Here is a 12,328-nt window from a genome sequence, read left to right as displayed (position 1 = left end):
CTAGAGGTTGACAGCATGTCTTCTTAACGGGAGTCCAGGTGGCCATCTCCACAAATGGACTTTTCAGAATCCTTGGGTGGCACCGTAGTCGGAAACCAATTCTGGTTATCGCTTCTCGGCCGTTTGGCTAAGATCAAGTGTAGTATCTGTTCTTATCAGTTTAATATCTGATACGTCCCCTATCTGGGGACCATATATTAAATGGATTTTTAGAACAGGGAGATGGAAAAAGAGCTTGCTCTGTCCACTCCACGCATTGACCTGGTATTGCAGTATCTCCAGGACCGGTGCACCCCTTCTTTAATGCAGTTTCTAAAATCAGAAAGAATTGAATTCAATGCTTTTTGTTCATTTTGCTTGTTTGTCGGATTTTGGGATGGACTCTTTGGCTTTGCTTTTCTTCTCCTCATTGGATTTTTCATGCTAAAAGTTGCAGAAGCCAGATGACAAGCTCATTTTGGTTCAACTTCAGCAACTGTGCATTGCATTGCCATGTAATGTAATGTAATGCAATGCTATCTATCTAGCTCTCCCTCTGTACTTCCTTTTGGATAAACAGACATATTAGGCAAGCATTTTGGAGCTTTCACCTAAATAACTACAGGTGGTGAGATAAGCTGCACAATATAATTGACCTTTCAGTATATTGTTGCACACACACCATCTATTTAGCAAATGCCCTTGTTATCAACAGCAGCCTTTTAAACTCACCTGAGCTAACAGGTATGTGAGCTGGTTACTCTGCTGCGCTTAAAATTTCTTTTTTGGTTTGCTACAATGCCTTTTCTGAAACGTTGTCTCCCTCTGCTGGAACACTGACTTCTTTCATTTAATGCCTGCAGACTATAAAAGAGAAACCAACCCAAATAGTTTGGTTGATTAGTCTGTGGCATTCTTTTAAACTGTTGCTTATGGCGGTCTCTGTGAGCTTCTCAGTGACATTCAGCCATCCAGGTATCCCGCCTGCAGTAGACGGAATGTGGCAATGGAACGCTGGCTGCGCGTGTCATAATAGGCTCTGAGCCTTTATATACCTGCGCACAGCAGCAGCCACCTTCAGTCTGCTGCTGGACAGCCAGCAGCAGCAGCAGCAGGAGAGGTAATTAATCAGCAACCCTCCTGCTAAGGGTAGACAGCTGCTCGTTCCACCCCCCCCCCCGCCTTAATTGGTTCTCCTCCCTTCCAACGGTGTTGAGGCGGGTGGGAACAGCCGGGGGTTGAGGGTACTGTGCTAAAAGAGGTGGAGTTATGCAGATCTAAAACGCGTGGATTGCAGCAGCAGCAAGCCGAAAAGTGCAGGCATGTGAGGGATCTAGAGGTTGACAGCATGTCTTCTTAACGGGAGTCCAGGTGGCCATCTCCACAAATGGACTTTTCAGAATCCTTGGGTGGCACCGTAGTCGGAAACCAATTCTGGTTATCGCTTCTCGGCCTTTTGGCTAAGATCAAGTGTAGTATCTGTTCTTATCAGTTTAATATCTGATACGTCCCCTATCTGGGGACCATATATTAAATGGATTTTTAGAACAGGGAGATGGAAAAAGAGCTTGCTCTGCCCACTCCACGCATTGACCTGGTATTGCAGTATCTCCAGGACCGGTGCACCCCTTCTTTAATGCAGTTTCTAAAATCAGAAAGAATTGAATTCAATGCTTTTTGTTCATTTTGCTTGTTTGTCGGATTTTGGGATGGACTCTTTGGCTTTGCTTTTCTTCTCCTCATTGGATTTTTCATGTTAAAAGTTGCAGAAGCCAGATGACAAGCTCATTTTGGTTCAACTTCAGCAACTGTGCATTGCATTGCCATGTAATGTAATGTAATGCAATGCTATCTATCTAGCTCTCCCTCTATACTTCCTTTTGGATAAACAGACATATTAGGCAAGCATTTTGGAGCTTTCACCTAAATAACTACAGGTGGTGAGATAAGCTGCACAATATAATTGACCTTTCAGTATATTGTTGCACACACACCATCTATTTAGCAAATGCCCTTGTTATCAACAGCAGCCTTTTAAACTCACCTGAGCTAACAGGTATGTGAGCTGGTTACTCTGCTGCGCTTAAAATTTCTTTTTTGGTTTGCTACAATGCCTTTTCTGAAACGTTGTCTCCCTCTGCTGGAACACTGACTTCTTTCATTTAATGCCTGCAGACTATAAAAGAGAAACCAACCCAAAAAGTTTGGTTGATTAGTCTGTGGCATTCTTTTAAACTGTTGCTTATGGCGGTCTCTGTGAGCTTCTCAGTGACATTCAGCCATCCAGGTATCCCGCCTGCAGTAGACGGAATGTGGCAATGGAACGCTGGCTGCGCGTGTCATAATAGGCTCTGAGCCTTTATATACCTGCGCACAGCAGCAGCCACCTTCAGTCTGCTGCTGGACAGCCAGCAGCAGCAGCAGCAGGAGAGGTAATTAATCAGCAACCCTCCTGCTAAGGGTAGACAGCTGCTCGTTCCACCCCCCCCCCGCCTTAATTGGTTCTCCTCCCTTCCAACGGTGTTGAGGCGGGTGGGAACAGCCGGGGGTTGAGGGTACTGTGCTAAAAGAGGTGGAGTTATGCAGATCTAAAACGCGTGGATTGCAGCAGCAGCAAGCCGAAAAGTGCAGGCATGTGAGGGATCTAGAGGTTGACAGCATGTCTTCTTAACGGGAGTCCAGGTGGCCATCTCCACAAATGGACTTTTCAGAATCCTTGGGTGGCACCGTAGTCGGAAACCAATTCTGGTTATCGCTTCTCGGCCTTTTGGCTAAGATCAAGTGTAGTATCTGTTCTTATCAGTTTAATATCTGATACGTCCCCTATCTGGGGACCATATATTAAATGGATTTTTAGAACAGGGAGATGGAAAAAGAGCTTGCTCTGTCCACTCCACGCATTGACCTGGTATTGCAGTATCTCCAGGACCGGTGCACCCCTTCTTTAATGCAGTTTCTAAAATCAGAAAGAATTGAATTCAATGCTTTTTGTTCATTTTGCTTGTTTGTCGGATTTTGGGATGGACTCTTTGGCTTTGCTTTTCTTCTCCTCATTGGATTTTTCATGTTAAAAGTTGCAGAAGCCAGATGACAAGCTCATTTTGGTTCAACTTCAGCAACTGTGCATTGCATTGCCATGTAATGTAATGTAATGCAATGCTATCTATCTAGCTCTCCCTCTATACTTCCTTTTGGATAAACAGACATATTAGGCAAGCATTTTGGAGCTTTCACCTAAATAACTACAGGTGGTGAGATAAGCTGCACAATATAATTGACCTTTCAGTATATTGTTGCACACACACCATCTATTTAGCAAATGCCCTTGTTATCAACAGCAGCCTTTTAAACTCACCTGAGCTAACAGGTATGTGAGCTGGTTACTCTGCTGCGCTTAAAATTTCTTTTTTGGTTTGCTACAATGCCTTTTCTGAAACGTTGTCTCCCTCTGCTGGAACACTGACTTCTTTCATTTAATGCCTGCAGATTATAAAAGAGAAACCAACCCAAAAAGTTTGGTTGATTAGTCTGTGGCATTCTTTTAAACTGTTGCTTATGGCGGTCTCTGTGAGCTTCTCAGTGACATTCAGCCATCCAGGTATCCCGCCTGCAGTAGACGGAATGTGGCAATGGAACGCTGGCTGCGCGTGTCATAATAGGCTCTGAGCCTTTATATACCTGCGCACAGCAGCAGCCACCTTCAGTCTGCTGCTGGACAGCCAGCAGCAGCAGCAGCAGGAGAGGTAATTAATCAGCAACCCTCCTGCTAAGGGTAGACAGCTGCTCGTTCCACCCCCCCCCCGCCTTAATTGGTTCTCCTCCCTTCCAACGGTGTTGAGGCGGGTGGGAACAGCCGGGGGTTGAGGGTACTGTGCTAAAAGAGGTGGAGTTATGCAGATCTAAAACGCGTGGATTGCAGCAGCAGCAAGCCGAAAAGTGCAGGCATGTGAGGGATCTAGAGGTTGACAGCATGTCTTCTTAACGGGAGTCCAGGTGGCCATCTCCACAAATGGACTTTTCAGAATCCTTGGGTGGCACCGTAGTCGGAAACCAATTCTGGTTATCGCTTCTCGGCCTTTTGGCTAAGATCAAGTGTAGTATCTGTTCTTATCAGTTTAATATCTGATACGTCCCCTATCTGGGGACCATATATTAAATGGATTTTTAGAACAGGGAGATGGAAAAAGAGCTTGCTCTGTCCACTCCACGCATTGACCTGGTATTGCAGTATCTCCAGGACCGGTGCACCCCTTCTTTAATGCAGTTTCTAAAATCAGAAAGAATTGAATTCAATGCTTTTTGTTCATTTTGCTTGTTTGTCGGATTTTGGGATGGACTCTTTGGCTTTGCTTTTCTTCTCCTCATTGGATTTTTCATGTTAAAAGTTGCAGAAGCCAGATGACAAGCTCATTTTGGTTCAACTTCAGCAACTGTGCATTGCATTGCCATGTAATGTAATGTAATGCAATGCTATCTATCTAGCTCTCCCTCTATACTTCCTTTTGGATAAACAGACATATTAGGCAAGCATTTTGGAGCTTTCACCTAAATAACTACAGGTGGTGAGATAAGCTGCACAATATAATTGACCTTTCAGTATATTGTTGCACACACACCATCTATTTAGCAAATGCCCTTGTTATCAACAGCAGCCTTTTAAACTCACCTGAGCTAACAGGTATGTGAGCTGGTTACTCTGCTGCGCTTAAAATTTCTTTTTTGGTTTGCTACAATGCCTTTTCTGAAACGTTGTCTCCCTCTGCTGGAACACTGACTTCTTTCATTTAATGCCTGCAGACTATAAAAGAGAAACCAACCCAAAAAGTTTAGTTGATTAGTCTGTGGCATTCTTTTAAACTGTTGCTTATGGCGGTCTCTGTGAGCTTCTCAGTGACATTCAGCCATCCAGGTATCCCGCCTGCAGTAGACGGAATGTGGCAATGGAACGCTGGCTGCGCGTGTCATAATAGGCTCTGAGCCTTTATATACCTGCGCACAGCAGCAGCCACCTTCAGTCTGCTGCTGGACAGCCAGCAGCAGCAGCAGCAGGAGAGGTAATTAATCAGCAACCCTCCTGCTAAGGGTAGACAGCTGCTCGTTCCACCCCCCCCCGCCTTAATTGGTTCTCCTCCCTTCCAACGGTGTTGAGGCGGGTGGGAACAGCCGGGGGTTGAGGGTACTGTGCTAAAAGAGGTGGAGTTATGCAGATCTAAAACGCGTGGATTGCAGCAGCAGCAAGCCGAAAAGTGCAGGCATGTGAGGGATCTAGAGGTTGACAGCATGTCTTCTTAACGGGAGTCCAGGTGGCCATCTCCACAAATGGACTTTTCAGAATCCTTGGGTGGCACCGTAGTCGGAAACCAATTCTGGTTATCGCTTCTCGGCCTTTTGGCTAAGATCAAGTGTAGTATCTGTTCTTATCAGTTTAATATCTGATACGTCCCCTATCTGGGGACCATATATTAAATGGATTTTTAGAACAGGGAGATGGAAAAAGAGCTTGCTCTGTCCACTCCACGCATTGACCTGGTATTGCAGTATCTCCAGGACCGGTGCACCCCTTCTTTAATGCAGTTTCTAAAATCAGAAAGAATTGAATTCAATGCTTTTTGTTCATTTTGCTTGTTTGTCGGATTTTGGGATGGACTCTTTGGCTTTGCTTTTTTTCTCCTCATTGGATTTTTCATGTTAAAAGTTGCAGAAGCCAGATGACAAGCTCATTTTGGTTCAACTTCAGCAACTGTGCATTGCATTGCCATGTAATGTAATGTAATGCAATGCTATCTATCTAGCTCTCCCTCTATACTTCCTTTTGGATAAACAGACATATTAGGCAAGCATTTTGGAGCTTTCACCTAAATAACTACAGGTGGTGAGATAAGCTGCACAATATAATTGACCTTTCAGTATATTGTTGCACACACACCATCTATTTAGCAAATGCCCTTGTTATCAACAGCAGCCTTTTAAACTCACCTGAGCTAACAGGTATGTGAGCTGGTTACTCTGCTGCGCTTAAAATTTCTTTTTTGGTTTGCTACAATGCCTTTTCTGAAACGTTGTCTCCCTCTGCTGGAACACTGACTTCTTTCATTTAATGCCTGCAGACTATAAAAGAGAAACCAACCCAAAAAGTTTGGTTGATTAGTCTGTGGCATTCTTTTAAACTGTTGCTTATGGCGGTCTCTGTGAGCTTCTCAGTGACATTCAGCCATCCAGGTATCCCGCCTGCAGTAGACGGAATGTGGCAATGGAACGCTGGCTGCGCGTGTCATAATAGGCTCTGAGCCTTTATATACCTGCGCACAGCAGCAGCCACCTTCAGTCTGCTGCTGGACAGCCAGCAGCAGCAGCAGCAGGAGAGGTAATTAATCAGCAACCCTCCTGCTAAGGGTAGACAGCTGCTCGTTCCACCCCCCCCCCGCCTTAATTGGTTCTCCTCCCTTCCAACGGTGTTGAGGCGGGTGGGAACAGCCGGGGGTTGAGGGTACTGTGCTAAAAGAGGTGGAGTTATGCAGATCTAAAATGCGTGGATTGCAGCAGCAGCAAGCCGAAAAGTGCAGGCATGTGAGGGATCTAGAGGTTGACAGCATGTCTTCTTAACGGGAGTCCAGGTGGCCATCTCCACAAATGGACTTTTCAGAATCCTTGGGTGGCACCGTAGTCGGAAACCAATTCTGGTTATCGCTTCTCGGCCTTTTGGCTAAGATCAAGTGTAGTATCTGTTCTTATCAGTTTAATATCTGATACGTCCCCTATCTGGGGACCATATATTAAATAGATTTTTAGAACAGGGAGATGGAAAAAGAGCTTGCTCTGTCCACTCCACGCATTGACCTGGTATTGCAGTATCTCCAGGACCGGTGCACCCTTCTTTAATGCAGTTTCTAAAATCAGAAAGAATTGAATTCAATGCTTTTTGTTCATTTTGCTTGTTTGTCGGATTTTGGGATGGACTCTTTGGCTTTGCTTTTCTTCTCCTCATTGGATTTTTCATGTTAAAAGTTGCAGAAGCCAGATGACAAGCTCATTTTGGTTCAACTTCAGCAACTGTGCATTGCATTGCCATGTAATGTAATGTAATGCAATGCTATCTATCTAGCTCTCCCTCTATACTTCCTTTTGGATAAACAGACAGATTAGGCAAGCATTTTGAGCTTTCACCTAAATAACTACAGGTGGTGAGAAAAGCTGCACAATATATTGACCTTTCAGTATATTGTTGCACACACACCATCTATTTAGCAAATGCCCTTGTTATCAACAGCAGCCTTTTAAACTCACCTGAGCTAACAGGTATGTGAGCTGGTTACTCTGCTACGCTTAAAATTTCTTTTTTGGTTTGCTACAATGCCTTTTCTGAACGTTGTCTCCCTCTGCTGGAACACTGACTTCTTTCATTTAATGCCTGCAGACTATAAAAGAGAAACCAACCCAAAAAGTTTGGTTGATTAGTCTGTGGCATTCTTTTAAACTGTTGCTTATGGCGGTCTCTGTGAGCTTCTCAGTGACATTCAGCCATCCAGGTATCCCGCCTGCAGTAGACGGAATGTGGCAATGGAACGCTGGCTGCGCGTGTCATAATAGGCTCTGAGCCTTTATATACCTGCGCACAGCAGCAGCCACCTTCAGTCTGCTGCTGGACAGCCAGCAGCAGCAGCAGCAGGAGAGGTAATTAATCAGCAACCCTCCTGCTAAGGGTAGACAGCTGCTCGTTCCACCCCCCCCCCCGCATTAATTGGTTCTCCTCCCTTCCAACGGTGTTGAGGCGGGTGGGAACAGCCGGGGGTTGAGGGTACTGTGCTAAAAGAGGTGGAGTTATGCAGATCTAAAACGCGTGGATTGCAGCAGCAGCAAGCCGAAAAGTGCAGGCATGTGAGGGATCTAGAGGTTGACAGCATGTCTTCTTAACGGGAGTCCAGGTGGCCATCTCCACAAATGGACTTTTCAGAATCCTTGGGTGGCACCGTAGTCGGAAACCAATTCTGGTTATCGCTTCTCGGCCTTTTGGCTAAGATCAAGTGTAGTATCTGTTCTTATCAGTTTAATATCTGATACGTCCCCTATCTGGGGACCATATATTAAATGGATTTTTAGAACAGGGAGATGGAAAAAGAGCTTGCTCTGTCCACTCCACGCATTGACCTGGTATTGCAGTATCTCCAGGACCGGTGCACCCCTTCTTTAATGCAGTTTCTAAAATCAGAAAGAATTGAATTCAATGCTTTTTGTTCATTTTGCTTGTTTGTCGGATTTTGGGATGGACTCTTTGGCTTTGCTTTTCTTCTCCTCATTGGATTTTTCATGTTAAAAGTTGCAGAAGCCAGATGACAAGCTCATTTTGGTTCAACTTCAGCAACTGTGCATTGCATTGCCATGTAATGTAATGTAATGCAATGCTATCTATCTAGCTCTCCCTCTATACTTCCTTTTGGATAAACAGACATATTAGGCAAGCATTTTGGAGCTTTCACCTAAATAACTACAGGTGGTGAGATAAGCTGCACAATATAATTGACCTTTCAGTATATTGTTGCACACACACCATCTATTTAGCAAATGCCCTTGTTATCAACAGCAGCCTTTTAAACTCACCTGAGCTAACAGGTATGTGAGCTGGTTACTCTGCTGCGCTTAAAATTTCTTTTTTGGTTTGCTACAATGCCTTTTCTGAAACGTTGTCTCCCTCTGCTGGAACACTGACTTCTTTCATTTAATGCCTGCAGACTATAAAAGAGAAACCAACCCAAAAAGTTTGGCTGATTAGTCTGTGGCATTCTTTTAAACTGTTGCTTATGGCGGTCTCTGTGAGCTTCTCAGTGACATTCAGCCATCCAGGTATCCCGCCTGCAGTAGACGGAATGTGGCAATGGAACGCTGGCTGCGCGTGTCATAATAGGCTCTGAGCCTTTATATACCTGCGCACAGCAGCAGCCACCTTCAGTCTGCTGCTGGACAGCCAGCAGCAGCAGCAGCAGGAGAGGTAATTAATCAGCAACCCTCCTGCTAAGGGTAGACAGCTGCTCGTTCCACCCCCCCCCCGCCTTAATTGGTTCTCCTCCCTTCCAACGGTGTTGAGGCGGGTGGGAACAGCCGGGGGTTGAGGGTACTGTGCTAAAAGAGGTGGAGTTATGCAGATCTAAAACGCGTGGATTGCAGCAGCAGCAAGCCGAAAAGTGCAGGCATGTGAGGGATCTAGAGGTTGACAGCATGTCTTCTTAACGGGAGTCCAGGTGGCCATCTCCACAAATGGACTTTTCAGAATCCTTGGGTGGCACCGTAGTCGGAAACCAATTCTGGTTATTGCTTCTCGGCCTTTTGGCTAAGATCAAGTGTAGTATCTTTCGAAAAGGCGGTTTTGGATGTTGGCCGCCCTAGTAGATTGATACATTATGCACACTGGGGTTTAGGCGCTTGTTAGTACGCCAGGTGGCTAATATAGTCATCTGGTGGAAAGCATGGCCCCCCAGGATCGACGCCATTGGGCCGGGGAAGATCGAAAGCCCGAAGTGTGAAGTGCCCCAGGAGTGGTGACCCTGGGGTGCCTTAACTCACTGGGATTGGGAACCCCACTTGAGCTTATGGCACATTTGCACAAGCACTTCAAATTTTCTTTCTTCGCACACACCCTTATTCCGGGCCTTCTGGCCTTAGGATGGGGAATTTTTCAATTCCCGGTCGAAGGTCCGGGCAGTATTATACTGTGAAACCTTCACTATTTATTTAATTTCTTTGTCACTGTGTGTCCACTTATTCATGTGTGTCACGTCCTACTAGGATTTTGTCGGGATGCGGTTCCCTTACGGGTTCCTCTCTTGGCAGGTCTAGGGGGGGAGTGTGTGGCCATCAGGTTCCGCTCCCCCCTGAACCCCCCTGGCTCTCCTCTTTTGGGAGGAGAGCGTTGTTGGCTCCCCTCTTCCGGGAGGGGAGCACAGTCTTTGGCTCCCAGTGCCTTGCTCGGGTGAGAACTCGGGCAGGTGCTGGGGGTAAGATTGGGTCGCCTCTGGCTTCAGCTGGAGGTGGCTTTTTGTCCCTGTTCCTCGCTGTGGCCTTTTGGCTCGGAGGGACGGGGAATGGTTTGGGGGACCCTTCTCCTTTTGGAGAGGGTTTCAAGAAGACCAGCATCCTAGTGCACTTTTTTTGTGGCACTTGTCACTTTTTTAAGCGCACTCGGGTTTTGTACACGAATTCGGGCTTTCGAAAAAAAAAAAAAAAAATCTGTTCTTATCAGTTTAATATCTGATACGTCCCCTATCTGGGGACCATATATTAAATGGATTTTTAGAACAGGGAGATGGAAAAAGAGCTTGCTCTGTCCACTCCACGCATTGACCTGGTATTGCAGTATCTCCAGGACCGGTGCACCCCTTCTTTAATGCAGTTTCTAAAATCAGAAAGAATTGAATTCAATGCTTTTTGTTCATTTTGCTTGTTTGTCGGATTTTGGGATGGACTCTTTGGCTTTGCTTTTCTTCTCCTCATTGGATTTTTCATGTTAAAAGTTGCAGAAGCCAGATGACAAGCTCATTTTGGTTCAACTTCAGCAACTGTGCATTGCATTGCCATGTAATGTAATGTAATGCAATGCTATCTATCTAGCTCTCCCTCTATACTTCCTTTTGGATAAACAGACATATTAGGCAAGCATTTTGGAGCTTTCACCTAAATAACTACAGGTGGTGAGAAAAGCTGCACAATATAATTGACCTTTCAGTATATTGTTGCACACACACCATCTATTTAGCAAATGCCCTTGTTATCAACAGCAGCCTTTTAAACTCACCTGAGCTAACAGGTATGTGAGCTGGTTACTCTGCTACGCTTAAAATTTCTTTTTTGGTTTGCTACAATGCCTTTTCTGAAACGTTGTCTCCCTCTGCTGGAACACTGACTTCTTTCATTTAATGCCTGCAGACTATAAAAGAGAAACCAACCCAAAAAGTTTGGTTGATTAGTCTGTGGCATTCTTTTAAACTGTTGCTTATGGCGGTCTCTGTGAGCTTCTCAGTGACATTCAGCCATCCAGGTATCCCGCCTGCAGTAGACGGAATGTGGCAATGGAACGCTGGCTGCGCGTGTCATAATAGGCTCTGAGCCTTTATATACCTGCGCACAGCAGCAGCCACCTTCAGTCTGCTGCTGGACAGCCAGCAGCAGCAGCAGCAGGAGAGGTAATTAATCAGCAACCCTCCTGCTAAGGGTAGACAGCTGCTCGTTCCACCCCCCCCCCCGCATTAATTGGTTCTCCTCCCTTCCAACGGTGTTGAGGCGGGTGGGAACAGCCGGGGGTTGAGGGTACTGTGCTAAAAGAGGTGGAGTTATGCAGATCTAAAACGCGTGGATTGCAGCAGCAGCAAGCCGAAAAGTGCAGGCATGTGAGGGATCTAGAGGTTGACAGCATGTCTTCTTAGCGGGAGTCCAGGTGGCCATCTCCACAAATGGACTTTTCAGAATCCTTGGGTGGCACCGTAGTCGGAAACCAATTCTGGTTATCGCTTCTCGGCCTTTTGGCTAAGATCAAGTGTAGTATCTGTTCTTATCAGTTTAATATCTGATACGTCCCCTATCTGGGGACCATATATTAAATGGATTTTTAGAACAGGGAGATGGAAAAAGAGCTTGCTCTGTCCACTCCACGCATTGACCTGGTATTGCAGTATCTCCAGGACCGGTGCACCCCTTCTTTAATGCAGTTTCTAAAATCAGAAAGAATTGAATTCAATGCTTTTTGTTCATTTTGCTTGTTTGTCGGATTTTGGGATGGACTCTTTGGCTTTGCTTTTCTTCTCCTCATTGGATTTTTCATGTTAAAAGTTGCAGAAGCCAGATGACAAGCTCATTTTGGTTCAACTTCAGCAACTGTGCATTGCATTGCCATGTAATGTAATGTAATGCAATGCTATCTATCTAGCTCTCCCTCTATACTTCCTTTTGGATAAACAGACATATTAGGCAAGCATTTTGGAGCTTTCACCTAAATAACTACAGGTGGTGAGATAAGCTGCACAATATAATTGACCTTTCAGTATATTGTTGCACACACACCATCTATTTAGCAAATGCCCTTGTTATCAACAGCAGCCTTTTAAACTCACCTGAGCTAACAGGTATGTGAACTGGTTACTCTGCTGCGCTTAAAATTTCTTTTTTGGTTTGCTACAATGCCTTTTCTGAAACGTTGTCTCCCTCTGCTGGAACACTGACTTCTTTCATTTAATGCCTGCAGACTATAAAAGAGAAACCAACCCAAAAAGTTTGGTTGATTAGTCTGTGGCATTCTTTTAAACTGTTGCTTATGGCGGTCTCTGTGAGCTTCTCAGTGACATTCAGCCATCCAGGTATCCCGCCT

The 12,328-nt window shown here is 45.3% G+C and overlaps 9 non-coding genes and 1 pseudogene across 9 annotated transcripts; all 10 read left to right on the top strand.

The window, feature by feature from the left end:
- Positions 1-107: 107 nt before the first annotated feature.
- Positions 108-298, top strand: LOC141241264 (U2 spliceosomal RNA). Its single transcript, XR_012306045.1, has one exon. It is a non-coding gene; the product is annotated as a U2 spliceosomal RNA (small nuclear RNA).
- Positions 299-1,419: 1,121 nt separating this feature from the next.
- On the top strand, positions 1,420-1,610 carry LOC141241365 (U2 spliceosomal RNA). Its single transcript, XR_012306119.1, has one exon. It is a non-coding gene; the product is annotated as a U2 spliceosomal RNA (small nuclear RNA).
- A 1,120-nt stretch (positions 1,611-2,730) lies between these two features.
- On the top strand, positions 2,731-2,921 carry LOC141241110 (U2 spliceosomal RNA). The gene has a single exon (XR_012305896.1). It is a non-coding gene; the product is annotated as a U2 spliceosomal RNA (small nuclear RNA).
- A 1,120-nt stretch (positions 2,922-4,041) lies between these two features.
- On the top strand, positions 4,042-4,232 carry LOC141241109 (U2 spliceosomal RNA). Its single transcript, XR_012305895.1, has one exon. It is a non-coding gene; the product is annotated as a U2 spliceosomal RNA (small nuclear RNA).
- A 1,119-nt stretch (positions 4,233-5,351) lies between these two features.
- On the top strand, positions 5,352-5,542 carry LOC141241108 (U2 spliceosomal RNA). Its single transcript, XR_012305894.1, has one exon. It is a non-coding gene; the product is annotated as a U2 spliceosomal RNA (small nuclear RNA).
- Positions 5,543-6,662: 1,120 nt separating this feature from the next.
- On the top strand, positions 6,663-6,853 carry LOC141241220 (U2 spliceosomal RNA). Its single transcript, XR_012306003.1, has one exon. It is a non-coding gene; the product is annotated as a U2 spliceosomal RNA (small nuclear RNA).
- A 1,117-nt stretch (positions 6,854-7,970) lies between these two features.
- Positions 7,971-8,161, top strand: LOC141241107 (U2 spliceosomal RNA). Its single transcript, XR_012305893.1, has one exon. It is a non-coding gene; the product is annotated as a U2 spliceosomal RNA (small nuclear RNA).
- A 1,120-nt stretch (positions 8,162-9,281) lies between these two features.
- On the top strand, positions 9,282-9,373 carry LOC141241363 (U2 spliceosomal RNA; annotated as a pseudogene).
- A 794-nt stretch (positions 9,374-10,167) lies between these two features.
- LOC141241336 (U2 spliceosomal RNA) lies at positions 10,168-10,349 on the top strand. Its single transcript, XR_012306111.1, has one exon. It is a non-coding gene; the product is annotated as a U2 spliceosomal RNA (small nuclear RNA).
- Positions 10,350-11,470: 1,121 nt separating this feature from the next.
- LOC141241106 (U2 spliceosomal RNA) lies at positions 11,471-11,661 on the top strand. The gene has a single exon (XR_012305892.1). It is a non-coding gene; the product is annotated as a U2 spliceosomal RNA (small nuclear RNA).
- The last annotated feature ends 667 nt before the right edge of the window (positions 11,662-12,328 follow it).

The sequence above is a fragment of the Phyllobates terribilis genome, unplaced genomic scaffold (genome assembly GCF_046119375.1).
Source record: "Phyllobates terribilis strain yellow unplaced genomic scaffold, ASM4611937v1 Scaffold_986__1_contigs__length_492241, whole genome shotgun sequence".
NCBI lineage: Eukaryota > Metazoa > Chordata > Amphibia > Anura > Dendrobatidae > Phyllobates > Phyllobates terribilis.
This window is presented reverse-complemented; position numbering and strand designations above follow the sequence as displayed.